The sequence below is a fragment of the Oncorhynchus gorbuscha genome, linkage group LG01, assembly GCF_021184085.1.
Source record: "Oncorhynchus gorbuscha isolate QuinsamMale2020 ecotype Even-year linkage group LG01, OgorEven_v1.0, whole genome shotgun sequence".
NCBI lineage: Eukaryota > Metazoa > Chordata > Actinopteri > Salmoniformes > Salmonidae > Oncorhynchus > Oncorhynchus gorbuscha.
Window position 1 is genome coordinate 85,573,223 of NC_060173.1, and position 17,705 is coordinate 85,590,927.

Consider the following 17,705-nt stretch of genomic DNA (forward strand, 5'->3'; position numbering starts at 1 on the left):
GCTCTTAGAGACTTACCCAGAAAGACTCACAGCTGTAATCACTGTCAAATGTGATTCTAACAAGTCTTGACTCAGGGGGTTAAAAACTTTTCCAATCAAGATATATTAGTGTTTGATTTTTATACAAATGTTAGAATTGTTCTTCCAATTGGACATTAAAGAGTATTTTGTGTAGATCGTAACAATTATATCCCACTTTGTAACACAACAAAATGTAGAAAAAGTCAAGGGGTGTGAATACTTTCTGAAGGCACTGTACGTGCGAAAGTGTTTGTAGTCAAGTCACATGCTGCATGTGCCAGAGACCATGTCTACTGATCCACATCACTCACGGTATCTTATTCAGTTGAGACAATCTTCATTGGAAAGCCTTGACACCTCTCCAGCAGTGGCCAAATGAGAATGCTACATGATTGGCTATATCATCAGAACTGTTGAACAAGAACAACTGCAACTTTAGAGGTTAATGATGGAGTCACCTCTCAATGTACAGAGGTACCCATGAACAACTTGATGAACACTGTAAAGACATGGAGTGAATTCAGGGGGTAGCTCTGACCGTGACTCGGACCTGGGTCCGACGACTGTAACGCCGACACCTTATCTGCAACACCAAAAGGTCCGAACCACTTCACGAGGTTGTTAGGTGTTGTATAAACGTCGCTACATTACCCCACTTCTTCATGAAAGCGTGTCCCCACGCTCCTCTATACCAAGACCCTCACGTGTGCACACCTCTCTGACGGCCTCACTGGCACCATCCCACTCCATCAGCAATGTAGCAAACGGCAGGGCGGGGAGGTGACCTCAATTCAAACTCCCACTTGGTGATAATTGTAACGTGGCTCATATAGCGAGGATCACTACAGAAAGTTGCTACCATCACTTTGCTGTTCCTGTTGCCCCTGCCTTCAGCCCATCTTCTAAGAACCAGTCGGATCCAGCGGGGCGTTGTGTCAGCACTGCTTTGTGACGTATTGACTCATATTCAATCAGTGGCTGCACGCTAATCAGTGGAAACAGATGGGATGAAATGAGCAGAGCTTTAAACCACGGGACGACCGCCAAGATAGGACGGTTCCATTGCTATGGAAACGGCTACGCTCGTTTGCTGTGGTAACGGCCCTGATTACTGTCGCGGGAAACAGCATTCTGGGATGGATCCGAGCGGTGACCAGCTGTTCAGAGGATGCTTAGAGACTAAAGATGATACGCTACCTAACTCCATGGTCATCACATGGTCCTAGTACTGAACGGAAAAGGAGGATGATGATGATGGACAAACGCAAATAGAGGACGTCACAGTGATGACATCCATGATGATGACCACAAGGACAAGAAGTGGAAGACAAAAACAGTGATGACATACAGTGGATAATAATGATCATGATGATGATGATACTAATTAAGTTGAGAGTAATTAAGTGGGAGATTAAAAGGGAAACCGTAGAGGTTTCAAAACATCACAGACAGGAAGTTAACTAACTATAGTACCAACGGCTTCTATGGGTGGAAGAGTGAAGGAGCTCACCGACTAACGAGAGATGTGATTTCATTGAAAATGGGGAGATGGGGGAGGGGGAAGAGTGTGTCTTTGAGAGTAGCCTGACTCATAGCGCTGAGAGAGAGCCAACAGGAAGCCAGATGCAGGTTCCTACAGTATTTAGAGCAGCAAACCTGATCGTTGGCCATGTTCAAAGAGACTGCTCAGAGTAGGTATGTTGAAAGGTGAGCTACGCAGGCATGCTCGCACGCACACACACACGTGTCTCATACACAATGCTCTCTCTTTCTCACACTGACAAACATGCACACACACACAGTCAGTCACTATGTAATCCAAGCCCAGGAGAAAGGCAGGGATATAAAGTGTTGGTGATTGACACTATGTACTGTACATATATGGCATACCTGGATAAGAGGATAAGCATCTGGCTCATGTGTTCAGCTACTGCACCTGATCTGGGGAGAGGAGAGGGTAGGACCAGGAGGAAAAGAAAGAGGTGAGGTGGAGAGGATATAAGTCATAGGCAATTTACTATGACTTACATCCGGCAACTACTTAGGCCATACAGACTGTTTACAGTTCACACACGCACGCACGCACGCACGCACGCACGCACGCACGCACGCACGCACGCACGCACGCACGCACGCACACACACACACACACACACACACACACACACACACACACACACACACACACACACACACACACACACACACACACACACACACACACACACACACACACACACACAGGGGATCAGAGAGGGACAGCTGGATGGGCTACTGTGTCTCTGCTCCCCTAGATCATGGGGTGTAACATTTTTACATTATGTAATTTGAGGTGGAAGAGAATTCAGACACTGACAGCTCACCTGTGAGTGTGGTAGTCATCTGCTCTGGAGTGGTCTGTGTGTGTGTGTTAACAGTCACTGTCTGGAGAAGTCTCTGAGTGAGTGTGCGTAATCACTCATCCATTTGTAGTAGATAGATCTGTAAATATGTGTATGAATGGATGTTTCTGTGTAAAGGCTGTGAGTATTGGTGTGTGTGTGTGTGTGTGTGTGTGTGTGTGTGTGTGTGTGTGTGTGTGTGTGTGTGTGTGTGTGTGTGTGTGTGTGTGTGTGTGTGTGTGTGTGTGTGTGTGTGTGTGTGTGTGTGTGTGTGTGTGTGTGTGTGTGTGTGTGTGTGTGTGTGTGTGTCTCACTGTGACTGTGTGTATGTTAGTCCACTCTGCAAAGGCCTTTGAGTGTCTTTCAGTGCTACACATCCTCTGTTAGTCTATACTGTATTGATCATCTCTGCTGCTCTATCTACTGAAATCTCTCTTCTGCAACATGTTTTTCCTACAAATGTGTTATTCCTCAGCTCGTAAGGTTCCTTGGAGATCTCTTGCCCTATAAAGAACCTCTGATGTTGCATCTAAAGATTCTTGAAATGTTTAGAAGCATGCAGATGTGTCGCTTTCATAGCACACAGCACACTGGCCAGTGTTAACTAGTGTTGATTCAGGAATTTAATAAACACTGTAACGAGTTAAACTAACACACATTGGTGTGAAAGAATCCCAGTGTTAATGTTAATAACCAGAGTTGAACCAAAACCACGCCAATAAATATCATAATTGCCAGCAAGCTCTTTGCAGGTTGATTTAAAAAAAATAGTTTGTTTCGATATCTATGTTTCTGCATGTACATTGATTGATGAATTCATCTTATTCTACTCAACCATAAATTAAATAACAATTCTGAACTTTTCCACTCGTTACTGAAATGGTTGTTCCATGTTAAAGGTATTTTCAAATTTTTGTCTTCCCAACCCTGTTCATTCTGAATGCAGGTTTTGGGGAGAATAACAATTCTAAATGTTTGATATCCCCCCTCTGCCTGGATTCCAGGCATTGTTATAATTCCAGGATTGTTATAATCTCCACCTGGCACAGCCAGAAGAGGACTGGCCACCCCACATAGCCTGGTTCCTCTCTAGGTTTCTTCCTAGGTTTTGGCCTTTCTAGGGAGTTTTTCCTAGCCACCGTGCTTCTACACCTGCATTGCTTGCTGTTTGGGGTTTTAGGCTGGGTTTCTGTACAGCACTTTGAGATATCAGCTGATGTACGAAGGGCTATATAAATACATTTGATTTGATTTGATTCCAATAGGAATTACACATCACTTTGCAAACCAGCATAATGTGACTTGCAGGCCTGATGTGGCCTCAAAACTATGGGGTTCAGACCACCGTATTATGTATTGTCTTAATTAATAACATTTTAATGACAACGTACAGTATATTCATTCAGAATCTCACTTGGTGAAGTCCACAGGACTGAAAATTAATCAATGCAACAACCATTTCTCTGTCACTACAAAATACCGTCATGGGTGGGACCAAAGACAGTACAATATGAAGATGTCCAGAAAGTGCTTATCCAATAGAAATCCCCGATCACACTTGCCATGACGACATTGGCTAGCTAAGCTCATGCCCAGAAACACATCATCAGGTCTAACGGTTGTCTCTCGCTGAACTGCTCATGTGCAAGCCGTCAAATCAAAGGCACTCCTTTGTTATAAAGTAGTTTTTGACAAAAATGAAAAAGTATCGGTTTGTCACTTTCATGAGGTTGGAGTAATAACATGTTTATCTACTTAGGACATTGGCTCTAATCTAGGTTGTGCCTTTATATTTTGTGAAAATTAACAGTGAAGGAGTAATTTACACTTCTCTCATTGACTACTCAAACCCCAAACCTGGCCTGGTCCGTTTGCTCTGTTTTGCAAGCGTTCCCGGAAGACTCGCAATGTTGCGCCTCTGGGTTTAGAAACTCTTTGGTGGTACTGGTAATTCTAAAATTAACTTGAAAGGTACTCTGGGAAATATGCAAATAAGGTTTAAAACCCTAAAACAGGGCTATTCAAAACCGGTCCTGGAGGGCCGAAACATTCTGGGTTTTACATTTTTGTTTGGTTTGTCAAAGAACAAACCCATTTAGGATTCTTCAAAGATACTAAAATGGTTCCCCCATGTCATCACTCTCAGCAACCTTATTTGGTTCCAACTTGCACCTTCATTTTTAAAAGTGTAGGTCATTGCTGTAAGACAATATGCTCTCAGCAAATATATCTAGTATACCTGCTAAAGCCATGGTAAAATGAAATAAAAAATATTCCTCTATTTATGTTGATTATCTCTGTGCAACTGTGACTGTACATGGCCATCCGGCTGGCCAGCTCTAGTTGTGTAGTGATTTATTATTCATGGACATATTTCTGTGCTCTGCTGTAATTGCAGCGTGCCGCAGCAGTGGCTGCATCTGATGGAGTACAAATGAATAAATAAATCTGGACCGAGGAGCCATTTGGACGTTTGACATTTACTGATGAGACAATTAAGAAAGCAGCGCACAAACACACAGGCAAAGGGCCAGGAAAACACATGCCCACACTTCCACAAACAGTATAAACACACATGCTTGAGCACAAATGAAAGACCAACACACACGAACCAATAGTGGCGCTCAAACATCCACACACTTGCCAACTCACAACAAAGCACACAAACATACACACATGACTGCATGCAAACTAACACAAGTGCACACGCGTTATGTCTCCTACCTAATTTGGAACTTTCTTTTTTTCCCAGGGTCCCGTTCGATCCTAGAAGACACATGGACTAAAAGAAATAGGGGCACCAGATGAGGTAAGTCTTGGAAAAGACAAGATAAACACAAATGCAAACACACACACGCACGAATCGCACACACGAATGCAGCGGCCATGGGACAACATAGATGTGATGCTACTATATTAGCAGCATCCAAGAGATAATATGACTCCATGCCTTCATCAGGGAATTGTAGTTCTGCATAAGGATTTAGCAGTCCAGCACATTACGCTGCAAGTCTTTCATTATTCTCCATTTGGACTTGACATGATCACCCCTGGTCTATGAGGTAAAGTCTCTCACCTTATGGACCATTCTTACATCGAAATGGATAATTGTAGGCTCTATAGATGGGTTAGCTGACAACGTCGTGAAAACAACGTGCACGGTTTAACGGGGCAGAAGTCTCTGAGTTGTTGTGATTATGGTTGGCCAGATGGCTAACAATGAAAAGAAACTGCCATGTGGGGAATCGTGTCTCATTTCAGCTCATTTCAGCTAGTTTCATCTTGTTCTTGATACCATTTTCTTGTTTTGAGGTGTTTTGACTGATTTCATGTCAATGCTTATATGGCAAAAAAATGTGCTATCTAGTTTACCAACAATTGTAACGACGTATGAAACATAAGTGCTCATTGTGCATCGTTGCTAAGCAACCAACCATCTATTGGTAGCTAAAATAGGCAATTATCCCGTTTTACTTTTTTACAATTTACCTCTTTAAATTGCAGTTCTCTGCTTCAAGTCAACTCGTGGCTGATGATCCCCCACACTTAAAGGCACTATATTTCAAATGGGTTACAACCTGGTAACAACCAATGATGTAGGCCTATATAAACCCTGGGTTGCTAATGCTATCTATTGGACAATGAGAGGCTTTGAAGCCACCGGTCAGACATTTTATAGGACAAAATTACATATATTTAAGTATTTTTGTTGTTGTAGTGGGGCTAGTAACATTAGTACTTTATTTTTATGTTTAGCTCACATTATATCATTTAATGTGGTTGATTGGTCGAGGAATGTGTCAATTTGTTAGTAGGCAAACAGAAGAGTGTCCTCCTCTCCTCGATAGCCACCTTTCATGGAGGATACTCTTGGCCTTTTATCAATTAGATTTGCTCACCTTCTGCGTCCTCGCTCCGTCCTCTCTCGCTTCCTTTTTGAAAAAGGTCAAAGTTAATTGAGGAGACATGCTGAGGAGAGTGAACGTGGATGGAAATGCACTTGCTTGAAACGAGACGGTCCTTCTCCACTTGTATGTCATTAGGCAAACGTTTACAGGGATGGATCGCAAAATAAATGTGTAAAGTGCTCAAAACAAATAAAGTTAGTTGAGCAAGACATTTCATATATAAAATAATAAGTAACACAGGGGTGTGGCAGATTAAAAAATGCTCGACCACTTATTGGTTTCCCCAAAACATCAAAGGATTAAAGTACCATGTGTATCCTAACTGAAAGAGTTTTGAAATTAGCTTTTGTTTTGTCAGAGGACAAAAACATGCACACGTTTAAAAACAATATGATGCTTATTATTTCATCTATACAATGTCTTGCACAGCTAACAATTTGTTTTGAGCACTTTACGCATTTATTTTCGGATCCACCCCTGTGTAAACGTAATTTGCCTAATGACGCTTGAGTGGAGCAGGACCGTCTCATTTCAAGCAAGCCATTTTCATCCAAGTTCACGCTCCTTGCCGACTCTCCTCGATTAACTTTGACCTTTTGCAAAAGCAGGCGAGAGAGGACACAGGAGGCGGGCAAATCTAATTGATAAAAGGCCAATATGACAGACAAAACAGACCGAATGTGCTAGCCTGACGACTCAAACTGAACTATTCTGCTGCTCTGTGTTCGCTAAATAGTTGTTTCCTCGTCCGTGGGCGTGGCGTTTGGCCGGAGCGAGGAGTCTGGGTAGCCAGGCAACAAATGTGCAGTATTCATGCATCGGATTTGATACAGCGGCGTGCAGCTCGGTTAACGGGAGGAGAAAACGGACAGTACCTTTCCCGAAAACAATGAAGATTGGCACATTTCCTAGGTAAGGCTTTGTTAGCGCCCTGCTGGATTTGCAGGCAATTGCTCTTCACGCTTCAAAGCACTTTGTGCAAATAGCCCGCGGTTACATACAATGAATGTAACAACGAGCAGTCACTGGGCAGAAGGAGATGTGGCTACAATGAGATTCAGACAGCGATGTTATATATTTTTGGAATGAATGTATCAGTAAAACAATTAGGGAAGAATATTCTATAGTAAATGAGTAGCCTGAACGGTTTGCGTGAATGTTTTAATCTTTGCAGTCAGAATGATGAAAGCCATAGCCTAGCCTATTGCATGCACCCTTATACTATTGTATCCTATCATCATCATCATCGCTACCTACTCCTTGATACATTTAGAAGCTTACAACATAGTTGGTATCATAAAACAACCTAGCTGTACCTCGTGCGTCAACATTAGCCAAGCCACCACACATGTAAGCGAAAGCCTACTTTGCAGGGAATCATTAATGGACATATTTGCTTGTTCACATCAGTCCAACTACATTTTGCCTTCCTGTGTTCTACGCATTCCTTTGAGTTTTACGCAGTAGCTCGTGAAACGAGACAATCATCTGCTGTTTAAACTATTAGACCGCAAGTTTCACAAACGCACAACAGTTCTGTTTGTGTTGTGAAACCCTGTCTGTGGCATACGAAGAACGTTTGATTGCGGAGGACCCTGTGTCCATGTGAGATTTGAGGCGGCCTGGCCTCCATTCAATTACGAACAGTTAAAAGGAAGAGGGAGATAAGATAGAACAGACGGATGTGTAGAGGCAGGGTCAGGCTGCAATTCAAACAAACCTGCCATAGAAAAGTTTAGAACCCTTTCTTCACATACTTCCGCCTGCACACCTCTTATTCTTAACTGGTAGTAGTACTAGTATCACAAACCATAACCATAAGAATTTATTTGGCCCTGGTTAACTAATACACCTACTCTACGGGTGACTCGGTCAATTACATTAAACACAGCAGCCATGCCAGTCCTTTGGCAGGCTGTTGGTGGATGCTCATGCCCGCCCTGTGAACCACGCTGTCTGTGCCAGGAGATGTCTGATTTAAGACCATTTAGATCGCATCATTATTGACTTAAGCAGCGGTTTGAATCCCACCCAACAGTGTTATGATCTCAATAGCCTTTGCATTAGACAAATTGAACGGAATTATGCCATTTGAGAGAAATTATAAGAAACGGAAAGAACACAAGTGCCAAGGATGAAGAATCTTGGCAATTAGCCCGATAGGTTAGGAGTGAGTGTGTAGTCTTTGAACTGGTCAGATTCCTTGTTGCTTTGTCTGGGATCTACAGATGGGTCTAGGTTTGCCTCAGAACAGAGGTCTTTTTACTCAATTGCCTAACAAATAAAACCAAGACTCATCTGAGGGAAAGGGAGGGAGGAAAGAGCAAAATGCATCTTTTGTATAAAATATTCTGCAGCTTACACCAATTTACATTTGTATCAACATACAGTCCTTGAACAAACTACATTTCAAATGTGATGTTTGAAGGATACAATCACAGTAAGTGGTATAAAACCCCCAAACCAAAACAAAGTGTCACATTCTCACAGACTTATGAAATCATGTCCCTTTGCAGCACGGGGAAGGTGAACCAAAGAGGGCTTTAACAACTGATTAAGGACACTCTGCTACCTGGTGGCGGTAGTGTGTTCTTTGTAGTGATGGGGCAAAAAAAATCGATACAGTTGAGTATCACAATATTATTGTTGACGATATATCGATACTTATTTTCTCATTGCTCTCTTGATGCTCTGCAGCTGCCGTAACGATGTGCTGTATGTTTGTAACATTGAGTCACAAATAAGTCGCATTATCCGATCGCAATACATACATCATCGCTATACAAATCATATCGGCACCTAAAAAGCCAACTTTATTAATGTTTACATACTGTTTTACCTACTTTATATATGTATATACTGTATTCTAGCCGTGGCTCATCCTATATAACTACTGATGTACACACCTTTTCTCTTTATATACTGTCTATACACACCATTCACATACATATATATGTGTATTCTGGACTTTGGTCCTGCAATTCTATCCATTTTGTCATGGGGTTTTGTACTGTGTATTTAAATGCTGTATTCTCGACAAAGCTTATTCTATTATTTATACTACTGTGCATTGTATTTTAGTTACACTGTTTGTACACACCATATTTATTTATTTATATACTGTATTCTTGACATGGCTCATTCTACTACATTTTGTGTAAATTCATCCGGTGTATATACCTATAGATTGCACGTGGATTAATGTTACAGTGCTATTTGGCTGAATTGGATTCATTATGACATTTCAAGATATATTTTTGTGGTATAATTATTTGTGTACTTGTCTGACATTTTACTGCATTTTTAGGAGCTAGTAAAATAAGCATTTTGTTGCACCTGTTATAACATCTGCTAAACTGTATACGCTAGCAATAAATGTCGATTAGATTTAAGTATCATGATAATATCGTATCATAAGGTCCCTGGCAATCCCCAGCCCTAGTTATTGTGCAGCTGGACAGTTTATGGTTGAACGAATCAAATTGAATTCATCACATGCGCTGAATACCACAGTAGACCTTACTGTGAAATGCTTACTTACAAGCCCTTAACTCCATTTCTTGAACTCCATTGTTGGTTAAGAAAATATTTACTAAATAAACTAAAGTATAAAAGAAAAGTAACACAATAAAATAAGAATGAGGCTATATACAGGGGGTACCAGTACCAAGTCAATGTGTAGGGGTACAGGTTAGTCGAGGTAATTTGTACGTAGACTGCATTGATAATAAACAGCGAGTAGCTGCTGTGTAAAAACAAAGGGGGGTTTAAGTATATAGTCCGGGTGGGCATTTGATTAATTGTTTAGTTTTATGGCTTGGGGATAGAAGCTGTTAAGAATCCTTTTGGACCTAGACTTGGTACCAATTGCTATGCGGTAGCAGAGAGGACAGTCTATGACTTGGATGACTGGATTATTTGACAATTTTTTGGGGGGCCTTCCTCTGACACCGCCTAGTATATAGGTCCTGGATGGCAGGAAGCTTGGCCCAAGTGACTTACTGGGCCGTAGGCACTACTCCCTGTAGCGCCTTGTGGTCGGATAACAAGCAGTTGCTATACCAAGGTGATGATTCAACTGGTCAGGATGCTCTCAATGGTGCAGCTGTAGAACTTTTTGAGGATCAGGGGACCCATGACAAATCTTTTCTGTCTCCTGAGTGGGAAAAGTTGTTGTGCCCTCTTCACGAGTGTCTTGGTGTGTTTGGACCATGATAGTTTGTTGGGCATGAGGACATCAAGAAGCTTAACTTTCGACCCGCTCCACTACAGCCCTGTCTGTGAATGGGGGTGTATTCGGCCCTCCTTTTCCTGTAATCCACGATCAGCTCCTTTGTCTTGCTCATGTTGAGGGAGAATTTGTTGTCCTGGCACCACACTGGCAGTTCTCTGACCACCTCCCTATAGGCTGTCTCATCGTTGTTGGTGATCAGGCCTACCACTGTTGTGTCGTCAGCAAACTTAATGATGGTGTTGGAGTCGTGCTTGGCAATGCGGTCGTAGGTGAATAGGGAGTATTGAGGATCAGCGTGGCAGATGTTTTTGCCTACCCTTACCACCTGGGGACGGCCCGCCAGGAAGTCCAGGATCCAGTTGCAGAGGGAGGTGTTTAGTCCCAATGTCCTTAGCTTAGTGATGAGCTTTGTGGGCACTATGGTGTTCAACGCTGTGCTGTAGTCAATGAACAGCATTCTCACATAGGTGTTCCTTTTGTCCAGGTGGGAAAGGGCAGTGTGGAGTGCAATAGAGATTGCATCATCTTTTGGGGTGGTATATGAATTGGAGTGGGTCTGGGGTTTCTGGGATTATGGTGTTGATGTGAGCCATGACCAGCCTTTCAAAGCACTTCATGTCTACCGACATGAGTGCAATGGGGCGGTAGTCATTTAGGCAGGTTACCTTCGCTTTCTTGGGCACAGGGACTATGGCGGTCTACTTGAAACAGACTCGGGCAGGGAGAGGTTGAGGTTGAAAATGTCAGTGAAGACACTTTCTAGTTTGTCCGTGCATGCTTGGAGTTCACATCCTGGTAATCCGTCTGGCCCCGTGGCCTTGTGAATGTTGACCTGTTTAAATGTATTGCTCACATCGGCTACGTAGAGCGTTAACACACAGTCATTCGGGAACAGCTGGTGCTCTCATGCATGCTTCAGTGTTGCTTATCTCGACGTGAGCATAAAATACATCTATCCCATCTGGTAGTCTAGCGTCACTGGGCAGCTCATGGCTAGGTTTCCCTTTGTAGTCTGTGGTAGTTTGCAAGCACTGACACATCCGACGAGTGTCAGAGCCGGTGTAGTAGGATTAAATCTTATTCCTGTATTTACGCTTTTCCTGTTTGATGGTTCATTTGAGGGCATAGAGTGATTTCTTATAAGCGTCCAGATTAGTGTCCCGTTCCTTGAAAGCGGCAGCTCTAGCCTTTAGCTCAGTGCGGATGTTGCCTGTAATCCATGGCTTCTGTTTGTGATATGTACGTTATTGATGAAGCTGGTGACTGAGGTGGTATACTCCTCAATGCAATTGGATGAATCCCTGAACATATTCTAGTCTGTGCTAGCAAAACACTCCTGTATCGTAGCTACACTGCTTCATTTGAACACTTCTGTATTGAGAGAGTCACTGGTAGTTCCTGCTTTAGTTTTTGCTTGTAAGCAGGAATCAGGAGAATTAATTTGTGGTCAGATAAGCCAAATGGATGGCGGGGGAGAGCTTTGTATGCATCTCTGTGTGGAGTAAAGGTGGTCTAGAGTTAAAAAATAAATAATAATAAAAAATAAAAAAATCCTTCCCCCCTCTGGTTGCACATGTGCCATATTGGTAGAAATGTGGTAAAACTGATTTAAGTTTGCTTGCTTTAAAGTGCACCACTTCTGGATGAGCATTTGCTTATGGCCTTATACAGCTCGTTGAGTGCGATCTTAGTGCTAGCATCGGTTTGTGGTGGTAAATATACGGCTATGAAAAATATAGATAGTGTGGTCTACAGCTTATCATGAGGTACTCTACCTCAGGCGAGCAATACCTCGAGACGTCCTTAATTTTTGACATTGCGTACCAGCTGTTATTGACAAATAGACACACCACCACCCCTCATCTTACCGAATGCAGCTGTCCTGTTGATGCACGGAAAACACAGCCAACTGTATGTTATCCGTGTCGTCGTTCAGCCACAACCCTGTGAAACATAAGACATTAGATTTTTTTATGTCCCGTTGGTAGGATAGTCTCGAACGTAGCTCATCCAGTTTATTCTCCAGTGACTGCACGTTGGCCAATAGAACAGATGGCAGAGGCTACCCACTCGCCAACGAATTCTCACAAGGCACTCCGATCTCCCCCAGCTCTACAAGGGTGTGTGATGTATGTTAATTTGTGTATTGCTGATGAATTAGAATGGGTGTGTGTTTGTTGAATTATAACAGTGGTATGTGGGTTTCTGGAATTGTAACAGTGGTGTGTGTATTTGTGGGTTGAGTTATAGCAGGGATGTGTGTTTGTATTGTTGAGTTGTAACAGGGGTGTGCGTTGGTGGGTTGTGTGTGAGTGTATTTTTTCATCCGAACTCTTGGGGGTATTTTATAATGTGGGCTCCACAGTTATGCAGTCTCCCCAGAGAGAGTGAGTGAGATGGAGTTGTGGGATCAGTCATTTACAGTATGTATTTACGTGCATCTATACATTCATCTGGTACATGGAGTAGAGTGTGTCAGTAGACCATTTCTCAAGCTTTCCTCCTCTGTAAATCCATTTGAATTCAGTCACTTTTTGAGAGCACCCATTTTTGATTTGAACAAAACCTTCAGTACATATTTGCCCAATATCATTGTGCTCAGAAAGTAACCTTTTGGACCTGAATGCCAAAACATTCATTAGATAAAGGCCCCCCCCACCATACCATGAAACATCCATGTCTTCATTGCTGAAAAAGATGAATGGTTGGGATTTATATAATTTAAAAGTTTACAAACAGGGTCAAACTATTTGGTGATTTCTTGAAAAAAAAGTTTTCAAAAAATTAAATGGTAGTTAACGTTTTAAGGTTAAACATTATCCTAAAATGAACAAACTCCTAATTTTTTTTTATTTGCGAATAGCTATGACCCTATTTTACATAATCTGAGGTTTTTGTGTTGTGCCCGCCATCAGTTGAGACTCATGCTCTTGAACCTCAGATGATGTGAAGTATTATCTAAGCTGCAAAATGTTCTTTGAAATTCACATCAGTGTCACGCCTTGGTCATTGTATTTTGTGTTTTCGTTATATGTTTGATCAGGCCAGGGTGTGACATGGGTTTATATGTTGTGGTTCGTATTGGGGTTTTTGTATTATTGGGATTACGGCTGAGTAGGGGTGTTGCATAGGCTTGGCTGCCTGAGGCGGTTCTCATTCAGTCAGGTGATTCTCGTTGTCTCTGATTGGGAACCGTATTTAGGTCGCTTGGGTTTCGCTTTGTATTTGGTGGGTGATTGTTCCTGTCTCTGTGTAGTTTCACCAGATAGGCTGTAATTAGGTTTCACGTTCCGTTTGTTGTTTTGTATTTTGTATATTACGTTATTTTCATGTATCGTCATTTCATTCATTAAAGAACATGAGTAACAACCACGCTGCATTTCGGTCCGACTCTCTTTCGACAGAACGTCGTTACAATCAAAGTATACACATGTGTATACACCATTTTTTTTTTTTTTTTTTTTTTTTTTTTTTACTGTTTCAAATATTTTTATTAAACACACACAAGAATGGTGTATAGGTATACATGACAGGTATACAATTCTTATCTAAACATAAAAGAGCATACAGGAACAACAAGACCCAGAGTTCTGGGTGCAGAACAAATAATACAGAACACGACATACAAAACAAGGACACGTAGAAAGAAAGAGGGAAGATGTCCCCCTATCCCCCATTCCCCCCTCCCAACTGCTCGGGTGGTAGGGCCAGCACACGCTGCCCAAAGGTAGATAAAAAAATTACCATTGAGAGTGCGTTAATAAGTACAAATTCACAGCGCCGACTCGTCCAAGTAGGAGAGGAAAGGCTGCCAGATTTTATCAAATGTTGATAATTTATTGTTCAGAATATATCTAATTCTTTCTAAGTGTACAGTGTTTGCCAATTCATTGAGCCATAATTTGGTAGAGGGCGCTTCCTTCCTTTTCCAAAACAACAAGATTAGTTTTTTTGCCGAGATGAGACCATACGAGATTAGTTGTTTTTGGGGTTGGTTATTCTGTTTAGGGACTCAGATACTCCCAGGATTATCAGAAGCGGGTCTGGATCTATTGAAGTCTCCAAAACTTCAGAGAGGATCCTAAAAATTCCACACCAATAACCATGCAAGCTAGAGCATAGGGCAAAGCAGTGGAGTAGTGTACCCTGCGTGGCCTGACATTTATCACATGTAGGGGATGTAGTATCAGGAAATATCCTATGCAGTTTAGTTTTGGAATAGTGTAATCTGTGTAATACCTTGAATTGTATGAGACGATGTCTGGAATTAATGGAGCATGTGTGGATATACTCCAAGCTCTCTTCCCAGTCTGCCACTGAGATGTCAGTCCCTAGTTCTTCCTCCCATTTTGCCTTGATGGCATCAGTAGAAGGTGTGCTAACAGATTGAAAAGCATCATATAGACGCGATATCAGTTTATCTGAGGTGGGGCATATTTTTATGCATCCGTCAAACATGGAAGGTTTAGCATTCTCAAATGTTGGGAGGTGTTTTCTAACGTAGTCTCTAATTTGTAGGTATCTGAAAAAATTACTTCTGGGAAGATGATAGGTTTCCCTCAGCAGCTCAAAGGAAGCAAAGGTCCCTTCTATGTATAAATCCCCTATGGTGCTTATCCCCAACTCTCCCCATCGCTCAAAGGTGTTATCAAGGTTAGAAGGGGCAAAGGAGGGATTCCTGGCGATAGGGAGCATGAATGACATTGGTCTGAGCTCAAAGTGGACTTTAATTTGCTTCCAGATTCGGACTGTGCTATGTATTATAGGATTGTTACAATAAAGTGACATCTCCAGATTGACAGGCGACAAAATCACAGCGCCAATAGAGAAGGGGTGACACTCCTCCCGCTCCATACTAAGCCAGCTGGATGCCGGGAGTACGTCATCCAACAGAAACGTAACAATGCGGAGGTTAGCGGCCCAGTAATAAAATATAAAATTTGGGAGAGACAATCCTCCTTCCATCTTGGATTTACAGAGATGTTTTTTACCTATCCTGTGTGTTTTATAATCCCAGATGAAAGGATTGATAATTGAGTCCAGTTGTTTATGAAAGGATTTAGGTATGAATACTGGGATGTTCTGATATAGGTAGAGCAGTTGTGGGAGGAAGACCATTTTAATGGCATTAATTCTTCCGAGCAGAGAAATTGGGAGAGTTCTCCAAAATAGTATGTTTGCTTTGAGTTTTTGTATCAGAGAGGGGAAATTCTCTTTAAATAGTAAGGAGTATTGTTTGGTAACTACAATTCCTAGGTAGGTAAATTTTTCTGAAGATAACTTAAATGGGAGATGTTCTAGCCAGGAGGTATTTTGCGACCGTATGGGCATTAATTCACTCTTGTTCCAATTTATTCTGTATCCCGAGAAGGTACCAAACAAATTGATCACATCAAGAATAGCTGGGATACTAGCCTGGGGTTCTGTTACATAGAGGAGGATGTCATCTGCGTATAGGGAGATCTTATTTAGAGTATCTTTAGTATTATAGCCGTGTATTGCTGCATGAGATCTAATCGTCTGAGCGAGCGGTTCGATAATTAGGGCGAAGAGCAAAGGCGACAGCGCACAACCCTGCCTTGTCCCCCTGTGGAGGTTAAATCGGGGCGACAATGATTGGTTAGTGAGTATTCTGGCACAGGGGTTCCTATATAAAAGCTGGATCCAATTTATGAACCCATCTCCAATATTAAATTTCTGTAGGACCTTGAATAGATAGGGCCACTCAACTTGGTCAAAGGCCTTTTCGGCGTCAAGAGATATGACGGCAAGGTCCACGTTGGGTAACCTCTGAGAGTACATAATATTGAAGAGGCGCCTGAGATTGAAGAATGAGTTTCTGTTAGGGATAAAGCCGGTCTGATTCGAATGGACCAATTTGCCAATTAAAGTGCTAAGCCTGTTAGCCAGAGTTTTTGCTAAAATCTTTTGGTCTGTATTAAGGAGAGATATTGGTCTGTATGACCCTACCTCTTCTGGATCTTTACCCTTCTTATGTATAACTGTAATGAACGCTTCATCCAAAGTAGAAGGGAGAGCTCCATCCTCATTGGCCTGAATCAACATTTTGTGCAGATAGGGGAGAGCGTGTTGCTGAATGTTTTATAGAATTCACCAGGGTATCCATCTGGGCCCGGGGTCTTGCCACTCTTTAGAGATTTAATTGTTTCTCGGATTTCATCAAGAGATATTTCCTTATTCAGGAAGTTGGAATCTTCCTGGTTCAGGGCAGGAAGATTACAGTCCTCCAAAAATGTTTGCATAATTAAGGGGTTAGGATCCGCTTTAGATGTATATAGAGTCTCATAAAACTGCCGGAATCTGTCATTGATGTCTTTGGGGGAAGAGAGTAATTCCCCAGATGCAGATTTAACCCTGTGAATCATTCGGTCACTCACATTTTTTCGAAGTTGTCTGGCGAGTAATTTGTGTGGTTTGTCACCAAACTCAAAATATTTTTGCTTGGCATAGAGAAAAGATTTAGCGATTTTAGCTGAGAGAATCTGATTATATTCAAATTTTAAAGAGGTAATTTTTTTATGTTTCTCCATAGATGGGTGGCTAGCATTCTCCCTATCCAGTAAGTGAATTTGTCCCTCTAGTTCTTCCAGTTTTCCTCTGTTTTGCCTACTCCTGGCAGCCTGAAAGGAGATGATACAGCCTCTCAGATAAGCCTTCAGTGTTTCCCACAATAATGCTGGGGAGGTCTCTGTGTTGTCGTTGGTATCAAAGAAAAATTTAATTTGGTCTTTAAGATATTCACAGAATGTTGGTTCTGTGAGGAGCTGAGGATTCAACCTCCAGACCCTCTCGTTTGGTACAATGTCACCCAATCTCAGGGAGAAGGTGAGTGGACTGTGGTCCGAGATTATAATATCATGATACCTCACATTACAGGTATAGGGGAGTAGTCTAGCATCCAACAAAAAGTAGTCAATTCGAGTGTAAACCTTGTGAACATGAGAGTAAAAGGAGTATTCCCTACCCGTAGGGTTAGCGATCCTCCATATATCAAATAAGTTTGAATTTTTATGTAGGTATTCAAGAATTCGCTTGAATAGGAGGTAGGGGTTCGCCGGGTAGAGGATCTATCCAAATATTGGTCTAGCACACAGTTAAGGTCCCCTCCAATGACCAGGTTAGTATGGGAGATATCTGGAA

The 17,705-nt window shown here is 42.0% G+C and overlaps 1 protein-coding gene across 1 annotated transcript in view; it reads left to right on the forward strand.

The window, feature by feature from the left end:
- The first annotated feature begins 6,837 nt into the window (after window positions 1–6,837).
- The window catches only part of LOC124044292 (beta-galactoside alpha-2,6-sialyltransferase 2-like), a 79,889-nt gene continuing 69,021 nt past the window's right edge, over window positions 6,838–17,705 (forward strand). The window contains exon 1 of the mRNA XM_046363942.1: window positions 6,838–7,222. The gene's annotated coding sequence lies outside the window, so the exon portion shown is untranslated. The remainder of the gene's footprint in view (window positions 7,223–17,705) is intronic.